This window comes from Podarcis gaigeae (assembly GCF_964106915.1).
Source record: "Podarcis gaigeae genome assembly, chromosome: 3".
Lineage (NCBI taxonomy): Eukaryota > Metazoa > Chordata > Lepidosauria > Squamata > Lacertidae > Podarcis > Podarcis gaigeae.
This window is the reverse complement of record NC_139680.1, coordinates 54,453,370-54,475,501: the sequence shown is the minus strand read 5'-3', so window position 1 is coordinate 54,475,501 and position 22,132 is coordinate 54,453,370. Positions and strand designations below refer to the sequence as shown.

Sequence of the window (22,132 nt, the reverse complement as noted above, 5' to 3'; positions counted from 1 at the left end):
TGTCAATCTGTCCCCTTCTTCGTGAACCACTGCTGGTGGCTCATCATTCAGAGTTCCATGATGCAGAGTTCCCACTTGGTCACTTTTTAACCAGCTGGAACAAGGTGGAAACCAGGTGTGCAATTGTTAAGAATAAATGCGAGTACAAACAGAAATGGTGTGATGGCAAAGTGATAAATTCCATTTCAGCAAAATCCATCTCCATGTGTTGAATAAAGCAAAGCAACCCAACTTGATCCCCCATGGATGATTCAGATCTGTATAGGAAGCCATTTGAAGAGGGGGTGGGAATCTGGAAGGTGCTCCATATGGCAAGTGATTTGTGTGAGGAGCTGAGATTATTTCTATCGTGCTATTACAAAAACCCCAAAACAGATGTTTTGCAGTAGTTTGTTTAAAAATGGCCTTAACTGCACTTCCCGCAAGTGGTCGATAACATGCAGGTGCATTCAAAACATTTGCCCACCTGGTGTCTGCATGCATCAGTCAGACCTTAGAAGAAGCAAATGAGAAAAGTCCAGATCTAAGGAGGATGCAGCTAGAAAAGTAAATTGAAGAAAGGGACTGCTTGTACCTAATGAATGTTGTGGCCACGTTGCCAGTGGCTGGTTCTGTGCCTTAGCCAAGGCTATGTGGCCTCCCTGTACTAAGATTTAATGGGCACCTCCCAAGAAAGCCCTTAGGGACTGCACATTAAGATCCACTGTGCCTTGAAAGTGCTCAGCATTTCCCATATTAATAATCAGGGGACAGGAGTACAACCAGCGATTGAGAATTATCTGCTTGATCCTGGTCTGGAGTGTCTTGAAATTTGGCCAGATTATACAGCTTGGTGGGAAGACGCTTCATCCCAGCTTTTACTTTCCTAGGACAAATTGTCTTGATTTTTTATGATAAATAGACTTTTCAAGTGTTATAATGGTAGAGCACTGAAAAAGCTGGCTGCCTTAATTATATTCAGCCGCTCTTGTAGCTGTATAATTTGTCTCTCCTTTTTGTCGCTGAATGACAGCTACAACTCAGGAATATGCTTTCTTTCTGCTGAAAAAGCCAGCAGAGACCTACTCTCTGATTTTGGGAGGCTGCGCTGCGATGAAATTCCACCTGCTTGCTTTGTATTAACAATGCTTATGTCACCAAATAGCCAGTAATATGCATCTTTCTCAACAATAAGCCACTCAAGGGAGATGGCTAAAGAGGGGCTTGAGTGGCCTGACTAATAATCCTATCCCCTGATACCACTTGTTGGGAATAACTGTGAGGAGAGGCCCTATTGTGTTCATGTCCTGCTTGTGGAAATCCCATATAGGTAACCACTGTGAGAACAAGATGCTAGACTAAATGGGGTTTTGGCCTCATTCAACAAGGCTCTTATGTTCTTATTCAATGATCTTCTTAACTGGTGAATCATTCCCATTTCTAAAACCTCAATTAATTTATCCCAAGCTTCTGAAATAACAAAGTCAAGGGAAAATAGAAGCCAATTATTCCCTGTTGCTCCAGCTGATAGTCAGTGCCCTTGCCTTTAGAACAGAACACACTCTGGCCATTTAGAGTGAACCCAACCAACTGCTTTTACATAAATATATGGGGTGGGGAATAGCAACACATGGGAAACCATCACGTTTCCAATTCAAAAATATCTGACTTTCTAATTTAGTTTCCTCCACTTTCCCTTTGAGATTTGTCAAGCAGTATGAAAGCATGTTTTTGAAAGAAGGGTTGACAGAAAGCCAATAAAAGGACTTAGCTTGGAAAAAGCCACAGTGTTCTGAAGCTGCAGTAATGGCTATGTTACAAATGGCTTAATAATTTTGCAGAAACAACTGAAACCCGTAACACAATTGCTTTCCTCCAGCATGGTGAGATAGAAATGAAGAGTATCATTTCTGAGCTCTTCAGAACTAGATTTGGTCTATCAGTTTTGTTTGCAATGTGCCTGGCATATTGTACGCACAGCAAGAAACATATTGCTTTATTTGATAACTTGGCTAGTTTGAGTAATTGCATATAGCCAAACTTGTTTATTAAGCTACCCTGTGTGTTTACTAAGGAAAGGAAGATGTTGCACCCAGTAGAATAATTCCTTCTTATGATAAGGTCATTTGCACAGAAACAAAACAAATACTACATTGCAAATGCCAAGCCTATTTAAATCCATGCTGAAATTTGAATTTCTTTCAAAGTAGAAAAGAGTATTGAAACTGTGCTGCTTTTGAAGGACCGACTGCATTCACATTCACCCAGGAACTGCTCTTATTTGTTTTCGCACCAGCACCAGACCAATGAACATTTTGTTACTTCCACAGCAGTTTTATTCTCTTTCAAACTAAACTAAACTATACCATTCCATGCATGGACAAGAACAACTAACTCTTTATGCAAACATAAGGCTATAAAACCCATGATGCATTGTCACTGTATGAAATATGCATGGTAGAAAACATCTGAGGACTCTATAATTTTGAGCAAGGAGTTACAATACTGTCAAGTACATCTGAGCAACAAGAATCAGCTGAAATCTGAAAAGCCAAAAAGATTCCCCCCACCCCAGAAATCCCTGCTTGGGGTTGGTATAACCATTTTAAAAACAAAACTCTCCTCCAGATTCTGCACATGTCTATGCAAAACTTCTCAAAGTGGGTTGAGAAGTGATGGATGATCTGATGTAGAGTAAGGCCATCCAATAATTGCTTTGGCACAGATTCGGTGTTCACTGTACCACACATCCTGCAATACTGAAAAGGTCATAAATCAGACCAAGTACTGTATGGTTCATTTTCTCTTTGGGACAATTCAGACATTGTGATAAACCACAGTTTATCAAGCTTTGTGTTTGCATGCTGCTTGGTATCCGATGTGTTCCTGAAGAGAAAATCTGAACCTTTTCACTTCCATTGTAGATTAACTACAGTTTAGCCTTACAATCAAACCCTAAACTGTGGAAAATCTTAACTATGGTTTGTTGAAAAAAGCTAGCTGCATAATTCATGGTTTGAAGTTGACTTGCTTCAAACAATCAAGAGTTTATTGATTTAGATGAAATGACAAGCTGTGGTTAATCAAAAACAGGAGCTAAATCTCCTCCTTGGGGTTGTGGTGGAAGAGGGGAGGAGAGGAGTGAAAGGGCTAGACACTTACTGTGGCTCATTCCCATCACAATAAAACATGGTTTACATACATACATACATACATACATACATACATACATCATTTTATTTGTATGCCACATTTCCACAGTTAAAACTGTGCTTTTTGTTTTCATGACTTTTGAACCATCTGTGTATCATATGGTGTACGGTGTATTTCTGCTGATTTGTAACAATATAGTCATCATTCAGATGCAGTTTTCAGATAACAATTGCAGTTATCAATTTGCTATGCCTTTCGGAGGCAATCCTTTTGTGTTGATGCCCCTTTCCAATATTATACCTCAGGTATAGCCATCAATGGGCTATCAAAGATTGGCTTGCCATGAAATTTGTTACCTATGAATGTGGCATCCTGATTGTCTCAGTGTATCACCAGATGTCTCTTTGAAATGAAGCACAGTAGTATTACAACTACCTCTCCTTTTTCATGAATTCATGGTTTCATTAATAATAACTTCACATGTTGGGTCTACCATGTAACAAGTTAACTTCACTTTATTGCTTTATTGCTGAAATAAGGGTGACTCTGAACATGGTGAGATACAAATTAAAATGTTTCCAGTTCATATATCATTACATAGCCATGTTGACATTTGCAAAGCTTTTATATTTTATTTTATTTTATTTTTTAAATTTGCCTTGTCTTAAGATGGTTTTCCCTCCCCCCTCCACCGCTTCCAACTCAGGCATAGTTTCATACTTGAAAGTTACATGAAGCTTTACTAGGTGGCATGAATGAGTCAGCTGAGTGGCAAAAAAGAACATGCTATCAAAAATCTTAACACCTACAGGCAATTCCGTAGACATAAATGAGAATATTAGCATAACATAACATCCAGCAAAAAGCTTTATATTTTAGTGTCTCAGAAACAAACACAAATGAAAGAATATCTGTGTCAGTTTGTTTTAACTGTGTGTGTCTATGTGTATAATATTTATTCCATATGTATCTTCCTTTCTGAAAATAACCTGTTGTAACCTAATGAAGTTATGTGTACTAAGCCACTGAGACCATAATTCTGAAACCGCTTAGCACCATTGCTGTCATCCAGTGAGCAGCAAATAAGTCTGTGGCTGCTTTTTCACTAAGTGATGCTAACAAATTCCTTTTTGTTCTAACACAGGGGAGATGAGTGTTTGGAACATCAGGATATGGCCAATGCAGCATTTTAAAAATCACTATTTTCAGTCATTAGGAATGCCCAAAGAAGTGCAGTTGTCCAACTTGGTCATCGTGTGTGTGGTTTTCCATGTCTTCCTCAGACAACATCACTCATCAGCCCTGCTGTGCACCCTCCTTGAGAGTTTTTCCTTTTCTCTTTTCTTTTCTTTTTTTGCCAGACTGATGAGGCTTCTTTCTTACCTGGATGGAGGATAGAGAGGGATGTGCGCAGAAAGAAGCCTGCTGTACAAAGGCCAAATTAGCTTTGGTTGCTCTAACCACTTTTGCTTTTGGCTCCACCCATCACCAGTTACAAGGCTGCTGAGGAAGGAACCTGGTCCATGAGATGAGAAAGGTTCCCTACCTCTGCTCTACATCTACTATGGTTTGTTGAGTAAGGCTTCATGCACACTAAATATTTATAGCACATCTGGAACACATTCTTTCCCTCAAAGAATTCTGGGTACTGTAGTTTATTAAGGGTTCTTGGGAATTGTAACTCTGTGAGAGATAGACCAAGGTGGCCAGAGCTCTTTGTGCAAAAGAATGTGTTTCAAACATGTTTTAAGGGTATCCTGTGCACACAGCCTAAATCAAGACCAGGTTCACAAATGTTCAAGCAAGCCACCATTTATTTCACTTAATAAATGTTCTGTCCCCCCCCCACCTTCTCTGTGAATAGCTGGTTGCAATACTGACACTTTTTGTGGCCTCCAAGGTCTGTTACTACCAATTCTCTTACCATTGGGGAGATGCAAAAACAGGCAGAGGCTAAGAGAGGAGCTAAAGAAATAATAGATATTTTAAATGGGGCATATTTTCTGAGGTTCTCTGGCAGCTCCTCTGTGTCATCGCACACCTTCCCAACCTGCAAAGAGGTCTCTTGTTCCCTTGCTTGTTGGAGTTGTGGAGGGAAACACACCGATTGCTGACCTGCTAGCTTGCATGAAGCTGACATTACTGCTACTCCAAACCATGAAAAGATGCCCAGCACTGCACCTGTAGCCTGCCCATTTCACTGATGAGCATGGATGTGAAGATCTTGTCAACTACACTGGCAGGTAGATAGCCTCCAAATTTTATTTAGCCCACCGGGGCTCAATAAAACTCCTGCCTTTGTTGCCCAGCTGCTTCAGAGAGCTGGTGTAGCATAGCAACAGAGACCTAGGGAAAATAAAAACACAATAGCTGCTTTGAGCTTTGCTTCTGCCACACAGCTCACTAGGCAACCCCAAGCAGGCCTCTTGGATTTAGCCCTTGACCTATGGTATGGGGATAATACTCCTCACCAGGTCATCTGCGTGAAGCACTTTTGTGCTGTGTAGGGGCTAAATGCTAACTTGGCTTTGCAAACACGGGGGGAAGTGGGTTGTCAAGCACTTGCAAGGCCCTGATCCATGGCTACGTGGTCTGCAATTTTGGTATTCTGGTGTTGTCGTGAAGCTTGAACAAAATAATAATTAAAGACAGGTACACTTGTGGAAAGGTAAAGGTAAAGGACCCCTGGACGGTTAAGTCCAGTCAAAAGCAGCTATGGGGTTGCAGTGCTCATCTCACTTTCAGGCCAAGGGAGCTGGCATTTGCCCGCAGACAGCGTTCCAGGTCATGTGGCCAACATGACTAAACGCTTCTAGCACAGCAGAACACAGTAATAGAAGCCAGAGCAAACGGGAACGTCATTTACCTTCCCACCACAGCAATGCCTATTTATCTACTTGCACTGGTGTGCTTTCAAACTGCTAGGTTGGCAGGAGCTGGAACAGAGCAATGGGAGCTCATTCCGTCGCAGGGATTTGAACCGCCAACCTTCCAATCAGCAAGCCCAAGAGGCTCAGTGGTTTAGAGCACAGCGCCACCCGCATCCAACTTGTGTGTACATTATACTGTAGCATTCTATAAACTGATGTGGGTGGGAACTGAGGTGTAAGGTAGTTTGTTTATTTTTCTTCTTCTTCTTCCTTACATTGACTACAGCATCACATTTGTACCACAGTCAGAGAGTGGAACAAGAGGGCATGCATGAATGATGCCGGAGGAAAGCACTTTTGTGTGCAATCCTTCAGAGAAATTGTTCAAGAACACTTCATCCGTGGAACAGATTTCCTCTAATTCTTCAAGGTCGGTGTCTGCATGGGTTATCTGCCAAGTAATTGTCAGTCACTTATGCTGAAAAGGAGCGGGGTCATTTTAAAGATCAATAGAAAACACAAACATTTTGTGTCATTTTCTACTTTTCATACGACACTATTAGAAAATTGCTACTTTGACAAAACACATTAGGAAAATGTACTGTGCTGGCATTTTAACCACTGAGGGAGCCGAGTGGAAAGCAAAATCAGGTGGATGGCAGCAGACTATTTATGGAAAAAGCAAATTTGTTCCCTTCTGTTCCTGCAGAAATAAGTCCAGACTTGTGTGTTCTTTGGAGCTCCTTAAAACAATACATTTCAATGACAATAGAACAATCAGGAGCTTTGAACTGCCCGCCAGTGGAGTTTCTCGTTTGTCTCCTCTTGACAACAATGTTTTGCCCATTTATGTCCCCAAAGCTCAGGCTACCTCCATATTCCAGTGCACAAGATGTTATCAGGAGGGCTAAATAAGAAGCCCTGAAGAGGGTGGCGCCAGCTCTGAGTGACAGAATAAGGAGAGGAGTTTCTCATATGTTGTCACTATGCTCTTAGCGCCCAGTCGTTCATTCTGTTGTTACTTTCGTATTGGTCTGAGCCTTTGACTATAGCTAGGCAGTTGTCCACACACACTGAAAGAAAAGAAACCATTTTAAAAAAAAATGTTATAGGTATGTAAATTAACCCAATACAACTATGCTAGGCAATTGTGTTTATTTGCTTTGAAATTTTTTAGCCCATTCTTCATCAGTATTGATCCCAAATTATAGAAAACAAAATATCAACAAAAGACAATGCAAACAAACAAAAGCAATTAAAAAATAATTTAAATAACAGCCATAAGTGCACTCTGAAACAACCTCTAATACTGCAGCTGGCTCCATCCTTCCAGCACTGAACCAGCAGTACAATCCTCATCATTTCTATTCAGCAGTAAGTTCGGTTGAATCCATTGCAACTTACTGCCAGGCAAGTGAGGACTGCGACCTTAGTTAGCCTCCTCACATATGCCTGGACAAATTGGTATATTCTAAGTTGGAACTGAAACAAACAAAACCCAAAGTAGGCACCAGACACACTTCATAAATGGAGCACCATCCCAGAGAAGGCCCTTTCCTAGACATGTAGGATGCTTCCTCCTACTGAGTCAGACCACTGGTCCATCCAGCTCAGAATAGTTTATTTGGAGACTAGCAGCAGCCCTCTAGGATTTCAGGCTGGGTTCCCTCCCAGTCCTACCCAGAGATGCTGTGGACTGAACCTGAGACCTTCTGCATGCAAGCAGATGCTCTACCACTGAGCTACATAGGAGCCTTCCTCCTATGGCACTGCATAATGCCATATAATTTATTATGATGGAATATCAAGAAGAGCAATATTTAGCTTACATTATGGCTCAAGTAGAGACATCACCTTGCCAACAAAGGTCCGTATAGTAAAAGCTATGGTTTTCCCAGTAGTGATGTATGGAAGTGAGAGCTGGACCATAAAGAAGGCTGATCACCAAAGAATTGATGCTTTTGAATTATGGTGCTGGAGGAGACTCTTGAGAGTCCCATGGACTGCAAGAAGATCAAACCTATTCATTCTTAAGGAAATCAGCCCTGAGTGCTCACTGGAAGGACAAGTCCTGAAGCTGAGGCTCCAATACTTTAGCCACCTCAAGAGAAGAGAAGACTCCCTGGAAAAGACCCTGATGCTGGGAGAGGTTGAGATCACAAGGAGAAGGGGACGACAGAGGAAGAGATGGTTGGACAGTGTTCTCGAAGCTACTAGCATGAGTTTGACCAAACTGTGGGAGGCAGTGGAAGACAGAAGTGCCTGGCGTGCTCTGGTCCATGGGGTCACAAAGAGTCGGACACGACTAAAGAACAACAACAACAACAACATGGCTCCAGTGCAGCCTCCATCGCTGAACAAGAGGCCCACCTTGGGGTTATCCTGTTCAGTGCCTTGTTCCATTACTGGACCCAGGTCTGGCGAAAGGTGATAAATGGACATGGGCAGTCAACATTACATACTGGAAAGGTTGTCAGTGTGATCAACAAACATTTGTACAGGAAGCCTTCTGAAATCAGTAAATCATTCCCCCCCCACACACACACACACAAAGGGTATCAACTTAACAAGAACCTCTTTGCTCCTCTATAGAAAGAACATGCTGGGTAAATATTTCATACAAGCAAAGTTTGCTGTGGTTGTCCCCTATCCCCCTGGGAATTATTTAGCAGGACTCATTGTTTCTGTCTGGTTGCACAGATGTTGCAAGTGAGAGATGTGAGCTACTGGCCAGCTTCAAGCTCAAGAGACACTTACCTAGACAAGGCAATAAAAATTACACGGCAAAAAAAAAAAAAGAATTTGCAATTAAATGGCAATGTTCATGTAGAAGAAATAGCAAAACTTCATGAATTAAGCAAGTTGTATTATTTTTAGTGCTATGATTATGTAAAATTATGCAGCCTTTTCATTATATTTTCTGTGGTGAATATTTTATTTCATCTACAACTGGGGAATGCCTCGATTCTCTAGCATGGACATTGTTTCAGATTCCATAGTGAATTATGTTCATTACTGACAGCTCAAGTCAGATTCCACAATTCTGAAAACAAATCTTTCTTGCAAGGGAAAGAGGTACACTCCATAAGGACTGTTGCCACATATTTTCCACCCATTCCAGTGGGAATTATGTTGAGTATATGTAATCCTAGTTCTTAGTGGATTGTGCTCTGGAATATTAAGGATGCTGCTTGGCAGTTTCCATTCCTTAACACAACATTTCCATATCAATAGCCTTCCTATCTCAAACAAGATTTTGGAATTCAGAATCCTCTAATAATTCCATTCCCAATCTCCTAACACTATAGCTTGTTATGGTTATCAACAAATTCTACCAACAAAGCTTCGTGTAAATTTCAGCCAATTCTAAATTATCTCATCTCTAGTATATGATGAGTAAATGGAAATACAGTTTCAATCAATGGGAGATTATCTGGTACGGCAGAAAAATAAATAAATATAAATGATCAATGGCCATATGACTTCATTTGACAATATATGACTTGTACAATACTCTGGAGCAGATTTGAGGCAGGAGCTGAATGAGATAAAGTGTATTGCCAAATATTACTTCATGTTCCACTGACGGCAGTCTTATTGTCAGTAGAGTAACCTATGGATTTAGTGTATTTATCTTGTCTAACTTGTTGCAAGTCAGAGGGAAATGTAGGTAGCTAGCAATGCTCAGTTGGTTAGAGTGTGGTGCTGATAACACCAAGGTTGCAGGTTCGATCCCCCTATGGGATAGCTGCATATTCCTACATTGCAGGGAGTTGGACTAGATGATCCTCAGGGTCCCTTACAACTCTACAATTCTGTGATTCTATGATCTGATTCTATTATACTTTGATACTTCTGTCTTGCTTATACAACACACTTCAGTTACTTTTTGAACGCTTTAGATGCATATTTTTCTTCTTTTAAATGTGTCTGAATAGGAAGGATTTGAAAGGCAGCTGGTGTTTCTTCAAAGCAATGGGAAACACCAAAAGAATGGCAAACTGTAGGAAAACGCAACATTTTCATAGAGAGAACAGGATATGTTTGGGACAGGCTACAGAGCATCCCATCTTCTTGGCCGAGTTGAAAATAAAAACTTTCTACATTTTCTTGCACATTACCAACAAAGGCATGCCATTCTAAGCTTCTTTGGGAAGAAGGATGGGATGTAAATATAAACTGAATCATCATCCAAATGATAGGACAGCAAGGTCTAACAGATTCCTATTGTTATGCATCAGGCACAATAGATTTATTGTTCTACCTAGTGAGCAAAAAAAGATAAGATACACCATATGGCCTCTCACAAATAAAGTGTCTTTAGAAAAAGACTTCAGAAGAAAAGTAAGTATGCAAGTCGCTTTTACCGCAAGATCTTCAGAGTGTATTTATTCCACGGATAGATGAAAAGGTAAATCTAGGATTTAATGGGCATCCTTATTCAGAACAACAGTGTCATCCCTGGTTCTGCTCCGGTTAAAATAGTCTTTCTGAGTCCACGTACAATTAATGATTAACTTCCATTATAGTTGCTCACCAAGACTGTGTTGGGATGAAGTTTTGTCTCTCAATCACTTAGTCAAGGGAAGTTAGTATATGCCTCTAAAGAAATTGAGAGGTAGCTGGAATGTAATTTGTTGTGGCAATACAGTATTTGGATGTGGGAAACAAGGTTCAAATCCCAATTCAGCTATTTGCTCACTGAACAAGGCAGTCTCTCTAAGCCTGAACTAGCTCACAGAGTTGCCATGGGCTAAAATGCTGCTCTAGATTCCATGAATACAACAGACTGAAATGCTATGCACATTTCCCTTAGAGTAGGTCCTACATTACACATATTAATAAGTTGGATTTTTTTATGATGTAGGTATGTTCTATGTCCTGTCTGTTCTTCATTCATAAGAGACCTGTAATGCCCCCAGTCAAATTTCTGTATCTCTGTACCTCTATTACTTTTCTTTATAAAGTGTCTTTACCTTTCTACAATATAGTCATTCAATGTATACCTGTCTTTAATGCCTTCAGTGTAACATGAATCCATTGTAAATCGTGTGAGTGAGTTTCATTTGGAGTGGGGAAGCAACTATACAATAACAACAGCAGCAACAACAACAACAACAATAAAGAAATTCCAGGTTGCCTGCTATCTATATTAAAAACTCATGCAACCAGAAGAACTACATTTCCCAGTGTCCATGGGACCCTGCTTGTTCAGCACTGAAGGTACCAAGGACCAATAAAGGCCTTTTAGAGAGCATTCCCTGCAGTTGCTACCAAGGAAGTTTCGAGGAAGGAATTGTTACTGTACTTTGATCCTATGCTGTCATATTAGCATATTGTACACTTGAGTAAAATTATTCCCACTGCAGATGTTTTAGCATAAATGACTATTAAACCCTCCCTCAATCAATCGTTGGTAGGGAGCCTCATATTTGTGCAGCTCAAGGTCCCCCGTGATTCAAATGATCCTACACTGCAATCCTCTTAAAGGCTGTACAAGACCCTCACATACAAAAAGCAAGGGTAATAAATTCTAAGAAAAAGTTCTGTGCTACACTCAAAAGTTAGAGCACAAAATTGCACAGAAGAGGCTTATTAAAAGTTATAACATATTATTAAAATACCCTTTGAAATATAAAGCATAAATTAAATACAATGTTCCATTTTTGTGTCTCCATATTTCCCTTATTTCCAATTTGTCATCTATTGCTGAGCACTGTACAGTTGTGTATTTCACAGATTTTCATTAAGGTGATGTTCACTGCTGGGGCTGCATTTTACCAATGGATGTTGAAAGTTGTATATTGACAATTTTCCCGGTATGTGTTCGTAAAGTGATATATGTGCATTTAATTACTTCTGCATTGCTAGAGACCTGAACTGAATACCTTAAGCTCTTTCAGTCTGAATATGATGCACCAATATACACATTGCATTTAACAGGTGCTTCATATTTCAAAATATATTTTAACAGTGTATTATTACTTTAAATAAATCTGCTTTGTGCCATTTTGTAGCCTAACTCCCTGGGTACAGTGTCCTCTTAAAAGCTTCATATTTAATCTACAATTCTGAACATGCCTTAGAAAATAAGGCTGCAATCTAAACCCCACAATCTGAAATACTGGGGAGGGAGGTGTTGGATGGGGCAGGTGTCTCTCTCTGTGCGCATCCTAAAGCAGTTCCACTAGTCTCTGTCCATGGACTGATGCTGACATCTCTCCTCCAGTGCAGAGCTCCCCATTCTGCCTGGCAAAATTACTGGCAGCAGGAATCCCACCAGCAGTAACCCATGGAAAACTCCCAAACAAAACATTCCAGGGGCAGAGAAGGGCTGGACAGACCTGGAATACACTAGTTTCCAAGCCAGGCTGACTGCCATCGTTTGAAGACAGTGAGTCTGATCTGGGCTCAGTTGCTATATCAGCTCCAGGCGTAGCACCGAGCAGGATTTTGCCTGCCTGATGTCCCTGCTGGCATTAATGGCAAGGCTGCAGATGCAGCAATGGCTATGCCACTTCTACACACCCCACTGATGTCCAGGCAAGTTTAGGATTAGTCTTACTCGAGTAGGACTTACTTCTGAGTAAACATGCCTAGAATTGTTGCGTTAGGTTTCTTACATGCATGTTTCGGAGTGATTGTCCTGGTCCTTATCTGTCGGTATGTCTGGAGGGTACAGGCACAAGACCAGCCTGGGCTCTGCACCCCTTGAGGAGTGTCCAAGAGGTATCTGTCTTTTCCCAGGATGCATCACAATCAATGCCATAAACAGAGAGAAACTGAGATCACAGGCCCTGTAAATCAACCAAATCACCCTTTTGTATAGCAGTGTGAAACACATGTTGCATCTCTTACACGGCATGCCCTTTTGGTCTACTTTGTTAAAACCAATGCCAGCAAAAAGGGGCATTGCTATATATCTAAAAGACTCAGGACAGAGGCCCGTGATACACATTGATGTAACATTTGCATATTCTAACTAAGTTGCAAATTTAGGCTGACTTTCAGAGAAAGAGGACCCCCTCCCCACCCACCCCAAAAACTCTAGCTGTCAGGTATTTCTCTGAGCTAAGTGGTACCAAGAGGATTTTCTCCGCCCAGTACATGGCACATGAATTGGGCTCTCTCCCCACCCAAAATCTATTGGCAAAAACTGACGCTTAGCAAAATGTAACAAACATCTCTGGGGAAATTAAGAGGGTGAGTGTCTGGGGTCTCACTAGCACTTGGCTTTGTAGCCATCCTAGTCACCATGTAAGCGAAGACTCGGTGCTCAGGCCCTCGACAATAAATAACACTTCTCTCTATGGTTATATATGTGTACCTACTATGCACTTAGGTGATTATGAACTGACAAAATGGTCTCTCTGGCCAATGGAAATATATACCACCATAAATCTGTCCATCTTCTAAGTGCCAAATAAATCATGGTTGTTTTTGCTGCAACACACTAACACAACTACCCCTTTTCCAAAGTTTGGGCTTAGCTATACCAGATGATCCAGAAGAAGTCTGGAGAGCAGACAAGTTTGGATTTTTGTTCCTGATTAGTCTTTCCCCTATTAAAAAGTAAGCCAACTGAGTAAATCAATGGAATAAGCACCCTAAGGCTATAAAACTAAGGAGAAAGTCCTTGATCTCATTTGGAAAAAGACAAATATTCATAGTGGTATGGCCTGAACACAGGCATCCCAGCTGCATTAATCAGCACATGGCAGCCCACCCCCCTGAGAACTGCCATCTTCTGAGTGATTGCACAAAATGAAATTCATGGGGCTAGGCTGAGAATGGCGGAACAAAACTGGCCTGTTATAACACAGCAACAAAAGTGAGACAGGTTGCAAGGGCTCTTAAAATGAAGGCTTTCTAAATCATTGGGAAGGCATAATAATTAAAGTCTCAGAATACAACCATTACAGACAAAAAAATTAAAGCCATAAAATAGAAGCACTTGGGCAGCAGTGGTCAACAGGCACCAACCATTCTTTAAAAGTACAGTGTTGATTCATATTAGAAAACCCTTTTCTCCACCATTATATTACTTGCCCATGGGAACAGTGTGCCTGTTCAGATGTCACATAATAAAAAGAAATTGAGGTATGTCTCGAGGCATTGCCAATGGGCTAATCTGGCCCTTTATTTTTTTCAAGGTATCTTTTTTTCTCTTCCCAAAATCTGATGTTCAAAGAACAGAATAAGTACTCTAAATGGTGGAGGAAACATAAGAAATAAAATAAGTAAATAAATAAATATTTCCACTTTCTTTCTGGATAGCATTTATTATTGATATAAAAGGAATATAAAAAGGGCATGCAGCATAAGTTTTAAAGTTATTTTTTAAGGAACACAACAGAAGAAGAACAGAGAAATTGTTAACCAAACCTAGTATCTTAATGTTTTATTTAGAGGCATCAATGTTGAGTTGTAATCTGGAAATATACCCTAATGTCATATTTCCTTATTGGACTAGAAAGAAATCTAACACATTTACTACTACTGTTCCCTCTTATTGTGCTTTTATTTGCAGCAAAATCGCCTATGAAGTTGAATCTATTCTGAAATGCAGCACCAAGATTTGAAAGGGGGGGGACCTACAATGATTAAAGGCCAGAGATCAAAGAAAGAGAGTGAATTGTGTGTGCATCCAAGTATAAAAGCTGCAATAGGTGTAAAGGCTGCAATGCTTTTAGATCACTACCACACAGAGTATGAGAGTGCAACTTGGTATTGTTGAAGAACATTACAGGAGGTTGTTGGGAAATAGTTCTTACAACTCAGATAAATAATAAAGGTAGAAGGCACTACTAAAACTCTACTTTTAGAATCTTGCTGCATCTGATACTACTACCATTTAACATGTTTTATTGCCAACAGTTTCTTAGGCACTGGACAGAAAATAAGTAAGCACAGGAGGAGTATAGGGAGAGGTCACAGTGTGATGAATGAACAATGGGAAAAGAATACAGAGTCCACTTTTAACAGTAAAGTTGCAGGTAGAGGCGTTGCTGAAGAAATGGGTTTTGTGTAAGGTTGCAATGAATATTCAGGAGTGAACATTTTTGATATGAAATGAGGGGTGTAATGAGAGGTGGGATGTCCAAAAATGTCTCTCCAAAGAGCATCAAATGTTGACTTTTTCACACAGCCATTTGCCCATGTTCATTTGCACTTTGGACAGCTGTTTAGGCACTTTTTTTATTCCACTTCTCCTTATTTCGCACACTGTATTAACTAGCCAATCAGGGATCACATGGTGAATCTGAAGAAGTGTGCATGCACACGAAAGCTCATACCAAGAACTAACTTAGTTGGTCTTTAAGGTGCTACTGGAAGGAATTTTTTTTCGTTTTGACTATGGCAGACCAACACGGCTACCTATCTGTAACTGTGATTACTGTATGTTACAATTCCATACTGCCAATCAGATTTCACATTGTTGCAATATTACAAACATAGCTAATTCATTGTGAGGGTCATTCTTTTACTCAGTTGCTTCACACTGCATGGATAAGTGGGAAGGAACACATAATGAGTGGCGGAAAAGGGGAGTGTGCATACAAATGTTGCAGCTTACAAGATAAGATGGGCAAAAATCATCAGACCTGCTACTACCCTCCCCGAACCATCACCCATGGAGAGGAGCTTTTCAGTGTCTGCGAACAGGGCTGTGAAGTCTGGAGATCTGTTTTGATTCCGCCACAATGTCATGTATAGAATAGGAAAGACAAGCACCTTCATGAACAGAGAAGGAGAGGATGCCACACCATAGAAAGAATTCTATCAGAAGCCACTGAGACAGGAGTTGAAAAAGAAAAGCATTAATAGCAGATGAGTTGGTGCAGAATGAAGAATGCAGGAAAAGATGAGAAGGAAGAAATGGGAAGACTGCCTTAAGTACTAAAAGCTTGGTGTGGAGAAAGTGCAATACTTGTATAAATTCCCTGGGGGGAAGACAGGGGGAATGTGGGCCCATGTCACACCAGTACTAAGAGATCATAGACTGCCTATGAGCCACTGAGCCAGTTTTACAGTATTCTTACATATAAAGCCCTAAACAACTCTAGAGCATGTTGTCATCTTGGCTGTAAGTCCTGGAAGACCTGTTTCCTGCCTTACAGGCCTTTTTCCACCTGACCTGGGAGCATGGGGCCCAGGAATCACTCCAGCTACAAAAGCTAAGGCTGTTGTCTTGGCTGTCTTTGAGTGCAGATCCAGGTCATTGAACCTGAGCTTCCACAGCCACTGCCCAGTAGATGTTCTATGCTTATGATAATATTTTATTCTCTTGCTAACTATGCTCTTTTAAATGTGCATTTTTATACTTGACTTCCTATAGTAAGTGTCAGGGAACTGCCATCAGTGCCGGAGGGAGAGAGCAAAATCCAAGGAGATTCCAGAGAGCGTCCCGGGATTGGGAGAGGCAGCCCATCTTCTGGGGAAGAGAATCAGCGTAGCACCAGTGGAGAAGGGGGGCATATGGGGGAAGCGGCAAGGCAGTCCCATGACTCCTTGCGGGGGACCAGCGGGGAGAGTAGGGGTCCTCCGCTGCCTACGCCCTCCTTGCGCAGAAGGCTTTCGCGCAGAGAGAGTAGGAGGAGACTAGGCGTCAAAGAGCTTCTTTGCTGGAAGAAGTTTAAGAAACGCCCACTGACGGATTCTGCCAGCGATTGAGGCAGCCACGGGTGAGTGGCTGTCCGGACAGAAAAGGTTCACTCAGGCAACCCAGCCAGGTGTTTGCACCGGCTTACACACGAGCAACCCCTAGAACCATTACAGTAGGGCTTTGTTTTGATTTGATTTTTTTGTTATTTTTGCCATGTTAAATGTGCATTCTGTAGTTGACCTCCTTTGCAATGTTTTATTTTGAAATCTTTAATATTTTAGTTTCCTGTCAATTATGTTGCCTTAAATGTATACTTTGATGTTTTTATGTGTTATTAACCGCTTTGAGGATTTTTTTCCTATAAACATATAAAGTGGTATAAACATGAAATGAATAAGAAGAATAAGAATACCTGGATGATCAACTCTCCACCCCATTCCTCAGTAAGGGCATTGATATCTACAACTGGAACCTGGTTAGTCCTCTGATAGCCTGATGATTTATGGTGAGACAGAGGTGGGGTTTTTCACTGGTAGTACTGGTGTTGTGGTAGGCATTTCCTGCAGAAATATGAGGCCCCATCTATACTGGCATCCCGCCAGATCTTGAAGATGCACCTGTTCACAAAGGCATTGCCTTTATCTCTTGACGCAAGACTCGTTTTTTATCACTTTTAATTGGATTCTTTTATTGTACATTTTAACTATGAGTGTTTACATTGTAATGTTTTAATGTGATGGGTTTTTTTATTTTAATTACGGTTTTCTTTTAACTATTGTGTATTTTAATCATGTCTGTCTTGTGTAACTAATTTCCATATTTTGCAAACTGCTTAGAGCCTCCATTACAGAACTCTGTCACTACAAGTTTCATCAGGCCCTTTAAAACCATATATCATAAATGAATGCACCAAAAGATGTATATAGCTGTATTCCATGCAGCAATGGCATTTGAATTTAAAGCATTGCAGCTAGCAACAGAAATTATGATCTGTAAATGCCTTTCCAGTTGGTGAGGATAAGATCATCTGAACCCTCAGCAAGCAATTTCCGTAGTGTTTAATTGGTGGAGCCATATTGGGAATCATCAAAAAAGAAAAAACACCAGGCATACACTGCATATTTGCTAAGAGAAGGAAGGAAATGGGCAATAACAACAAAGGGATTATTGAGGGCACAAGATTGTTAAAACTTAGGCAATATCCACATAACCTTTCACAAGACATAACACAGTACACCTCCTGCAGATAGTATAATTAACACAATTGTGGTTAGCTTGAATATCTTTAAAACGTAGTCATCTTAATTTCCTAAATATCCTTGGCAGTAATTCCTAAACTGTGGTGTAAGGACTGCTTGTGGTCCACAGGATGTTTGAAGGTAAAAATCCATGGACACAAAGAAATAACACAGCAAAGTACTGAAGGCCTTTCCAGACCAAGGAGTGATAAATGCTGAATTAACACTCAGCTTCTCAATGTTTCTTTATTAAAAGCAACAAATATATGTTTGTGTGTGTGTGTGTGTTTCAAACATACAAATAATTGCAATAAAAGCAGCACTGCACCATCCCTTTTATTAAAAGCAGTCAGCTCCCCAAAACCTGTTGGAACAAGAAGATCATCACCTGCTGGCAGAAGGACAAGGAGGGAACCAGTCTATCTTCTCCGGGGAGGGAATTCCAGTCTGGGAGCAGGTACTAAAAAAGCCCTTTCCCACATCCCCACCAAGTGTGCCTGTGAGGGTGGTGGGACTGAGAGGCCTCCCCCAAAGATCTCAAAACCAGAGGAACACGGTCTTTCATATAGTTTGAACCTAAGACATACATAGCGCTTTACAGATTGCAATGTAAGGATCTGTCAGTTTAAGTTCTCCCACTTTCTTATTTTTCCAACCTTCAATTCGGTTCTCCACATTTCTGCAGCAATTTGTGATTAAAAAAACACTTCTGCGTTTTAGTGCAAATTTCTCCTAATAAACACTTTTTCTATGCATTTTGTAAGCATTTTCTCCTAACAGAATGCCTTTCTCACGTTATGTTCACTAATACATTCATTTGTCTGCACATTTTACATAATATATGCATTTTTGTTATCATTGGTTGGTAAGAGAGATGCATCACAAAATTCAGATAGAAAGGATAGAAGTGAAAATTTGATAAATTCGCCTTTAAATACAAATAGACTTGAATTTCTCCTCCAACCCAACTCAAGAGACACTGAACACGTGCAATCCAACCAAGCAATACTTTCCCTTTCTCTTCACTTCATATGCCCAGCTGCATTTGAGTGTCAACAAACTGAGTTTTAATTCAATTTCTAGCAGCCTCTTATGTTGTGGCCATAACATAATACAATGTGCTGGTGCACAAAGAACAAACAAACTAAAGCAGTGGTCTGCAGTACAATGTAACACTAGCCTAAGAGGAATATAGTCACATAAATGATTGTGTTAAGAGTTGACAAAGATTTTCTGTTGTCTGCTAAAATTCTAGTCACAAGTAAAATAAATCTTCCATGAAAAATTCCAATCTGTTCCCTTAAAAAATAAATAAAAAGATGGTGATTATAGGGTTTTGATTTGGTTTGTTTCTTCACCACATTGTTCTTAACCATATGGTGAAGTGTAGCTGCATGGTCACTGGAGATGCTCTGGGGTACTGTACGTACTATAAATGTGCTTTTTAATGTCAAAGACTTCGCAGGCTATTGTTAAACCATTTTATAGCTGTTCCTTTCATTTCTATGTTCATTACAACACCACTGTATAATTTACTGCTTGGCAAGGGCTTTGGGCATAGAGCCATGTACAATAAATGTGTAGCTTTACATAACTTCTTATAGAAAAAAATTAGCTTTGTGAGTTTGGTAAAGCGTTGAGTCATTGTTCATTGCAAACTTTTAATTAAACAAAACATTCAATTTCTTTTTCTTTTGCAACATATCAGATGATTGTTTTCCCTTTACTTCAAGCACTTGCAAACTTTTTCTACCCAGGGAGGCCATCCCCCCCCGCCTTCTTCTTCTTTTTAATTGTTTTTATTAAAGATTTTCTGGGGTTACAAAAGTACATACATCGTTTCTGTTTTCAGATCGTAAAGTACTTTCTATGGATCATTTTGTTCAATGTGAGACTTTAATGTTGTAAACAGTATTATTCTGAATTTAAGAATGTTCTGGTGAAAGTCCACAACCACCATTTTCAATCCCCTTCACAACCACACACAAACCCTTTTGCCTAGCACAATTCCCACCTAGAGCTCCCAGAGTACCATGGACCCTAAATGAGCATATGTTTTATCTGTCGAGTGCACTACAGCAACACAACAGCTGTGCAGCAAAGTATAACATGCAGAGGCCCAGGTGAGCCTTTATGTTGCTAAATAAGGATAGCCAAATCTTTATGCAAGGCTCTCCTTGGCAATAATTCACAAGTATTAGCCAATGCAAAATATTGCAGCCCACCTTCTAATGGTGACTCACCCAGTCCATATTCTCCCAGACCCTGCATTACCTTCCAAGCTGAATTCAAGTGGCTGGTGGCTATGAACCACCCTGTAGCTATAAGAGCATCTCTACCATAATGTTTAAGCATGCCACCACTATGAACCAAATAATGCCTGCAATGGAATATAAACAAGTGTCATGGATGGCTGCACCTAAACTCTAGGATTACTTTCTTAAGAAGACTTGTCCAAGGTTGTAGGGATGTAAGGCTACTATGGATGTTTTTGGTCACATGGATGGAGTGGTGTGGAGTATGGCAGAATAATTAGTACACTGCTAACAGTCCCAAGTCTTTGGGATAGGGCAGGCTACAAGTCCAGTAAATAAACAACAGGCAGACTCCAGCTTCATTACCACAGTCGTGCAACACCCACATAGTACATTTAAAGCACATGGCTTCCCCCACAGAATGCTGGGAACAATATCTTACCCTCCACAGAGCTATTAGTCCCAGAAACTTTAACAAACTACAGTAACAGTAACAGAATGTTACAGTAACTGTAACATTCTTCGGGGGAGGCAACGTGATTTAAATCGGAGTCATGGCTGTCAACTTTCCCCCTTTTATTCCAAATAGGATTTCTCGCAAGAAAAGGGAAAAGTTGACAGTTCCATTTGATCAGGTCGTCCTCAGGACACCGTGCAAAACTTTTGTGCATGGGCAGCAGAGTCTGGAAGCCCCGCTAGATTATTGTGGTGGAAAAACCCAGTTGGTCACTTCAGCCAATGCATTGTTTAATTCCAGAAAAGTTCGGTGGGAGGCTGTGCACGTTTACCCAGTCTCGCTTAGTCAATCAAGTAAGCGGCACAGGAAGCCCAGCGCGCCCGCTATTGCCTAGCAATGTATCGATCGGTCTGTATATTTACAGCCGGTGTCAGATTTCGGCCTCAGTTCCTCCCTTCCCATCAACTGTCGCCAAATAATAAGTAAACAAAAAAAAAAAAATATGCACGCAGCCGGCCGTCCACAGGAAGATCCTTTATCGACAAGTGTTAAAACTTGAGTTTTGTTACGGGGGGACGGGACGGTGCGCGTCAAGCTGCAATCTCGCGCTAGAATGAAAGCCCCGCTGATTGCTCAAGAAACGCAACTTCGTACTACTGCACGTGTGCATGCATGAACGGACCCGGGGTTAATGAACCCTAGGCCGGAAGATGGGCCAGGCACGAGGATTTCGCCTAACGTCCTGCGTGGCGTCACGTACGCCTGAGCAGGGGAAGCCGACGACGATGCATAGCAAGCCAAGTCGTCATCTGTGTGTGTGTTTGTGAGTGTGAGCGCGCGCATGCCCGCCCGCGCACGTTTGCAACCAGCGGCTCTGGCCCCCCGCACGCGCGCTGCACGGGCAACGCCCCCCTCCGCCCGGGACGCTCTGTTTCTCAACTGTAAAAAAACCCACAAACCCACACGCCCCGCCCCTCGCTCCTTGGAATGCCCCGCCCCTTCTCTTCCCGTAACCGCCTCCTCCTCTCGCCCGCCACCACCCAGCCCCGCCTACTCTGTGATTGGTCCAGCGCGCTCCATCGCCGAGAAGCAGGGGCCTCCCTCTCGCGGCTGCCTCAGTTCCGCGCTCCGTGCTCGAGTAAGCAGTTGTCCTTCGCTTCCGAGTGCCAGGCGCCGCCGCCTCTGAGGGGAGAGAGGGAGGAGGGGAGAAAGGGAGCGAGCGAAGTGTCATCATTCCTATGAATTGGCTGGGCGGCCACAGCGATAACAGCAGCGCCGCTCCGCCTTCCTCTCGCCGGATACCTGAGGGCAGGCGGCAGCGCCGGCGTCAAATGGGCAGCGGCGACAGCAGCCGCACCAGCCGAGGGGGCGGCGGCGGCAGGAGCTGACAGAGCCGCAAACACACCTCGGGTCCGAACTTCCCTCGTCGGGCAAAAGGCAGCCGCTTCCCGTGAGGGGAGAACTCGAGGAGGAGGCGGCCGAGCAAAACTTCCTGCCGCCGAGGAGGACGGAGAAAGTTGCCGCCGGCAGCCGAGGAGGGCAGGAAGCGCGGGCTGGTCCCGCCGGCCCGCTCT

The 22,132-nt window shown here is 41.8% G+C and overlaps 2 long non-coding RNA genes across 2 annotated transcripts; one reads left to right on the top strand and one right to left on the bottom strand.

Annotated features, from left to right (window-relative positions):
• Nucleotides 1–2,292: 2,292 nt before the first annotated feature.
• LOC310841042 lies at nucleotides 2,293–22,083 on the bottom strand. The gene is made up of 3 exons (XR_014562288.1): nucleotides 21,964–22,083; nucleotides 21,613–21,740; nucleotides 2,293–7,075 (listed from the first exon to the last, which is right to left on the bottom strand). It is a non-coding gene; the product is annotated as an uncharacterized lncRNA (long non-coding RNA).
• On the top strand, nucleotides 15,393–16,967 carry LOC310841087. The gene is made up of 2 exons (XR_014562339.1): nucleotides 15,393–16,344; nucleotides 16,785–16,967. It is a non-coding gene; the product is annotated as an uncharacterized lncRNA (long non-coding RNA).
• Nucleotides 22,084–22,132: the final 49 nt, after the last annotated feature.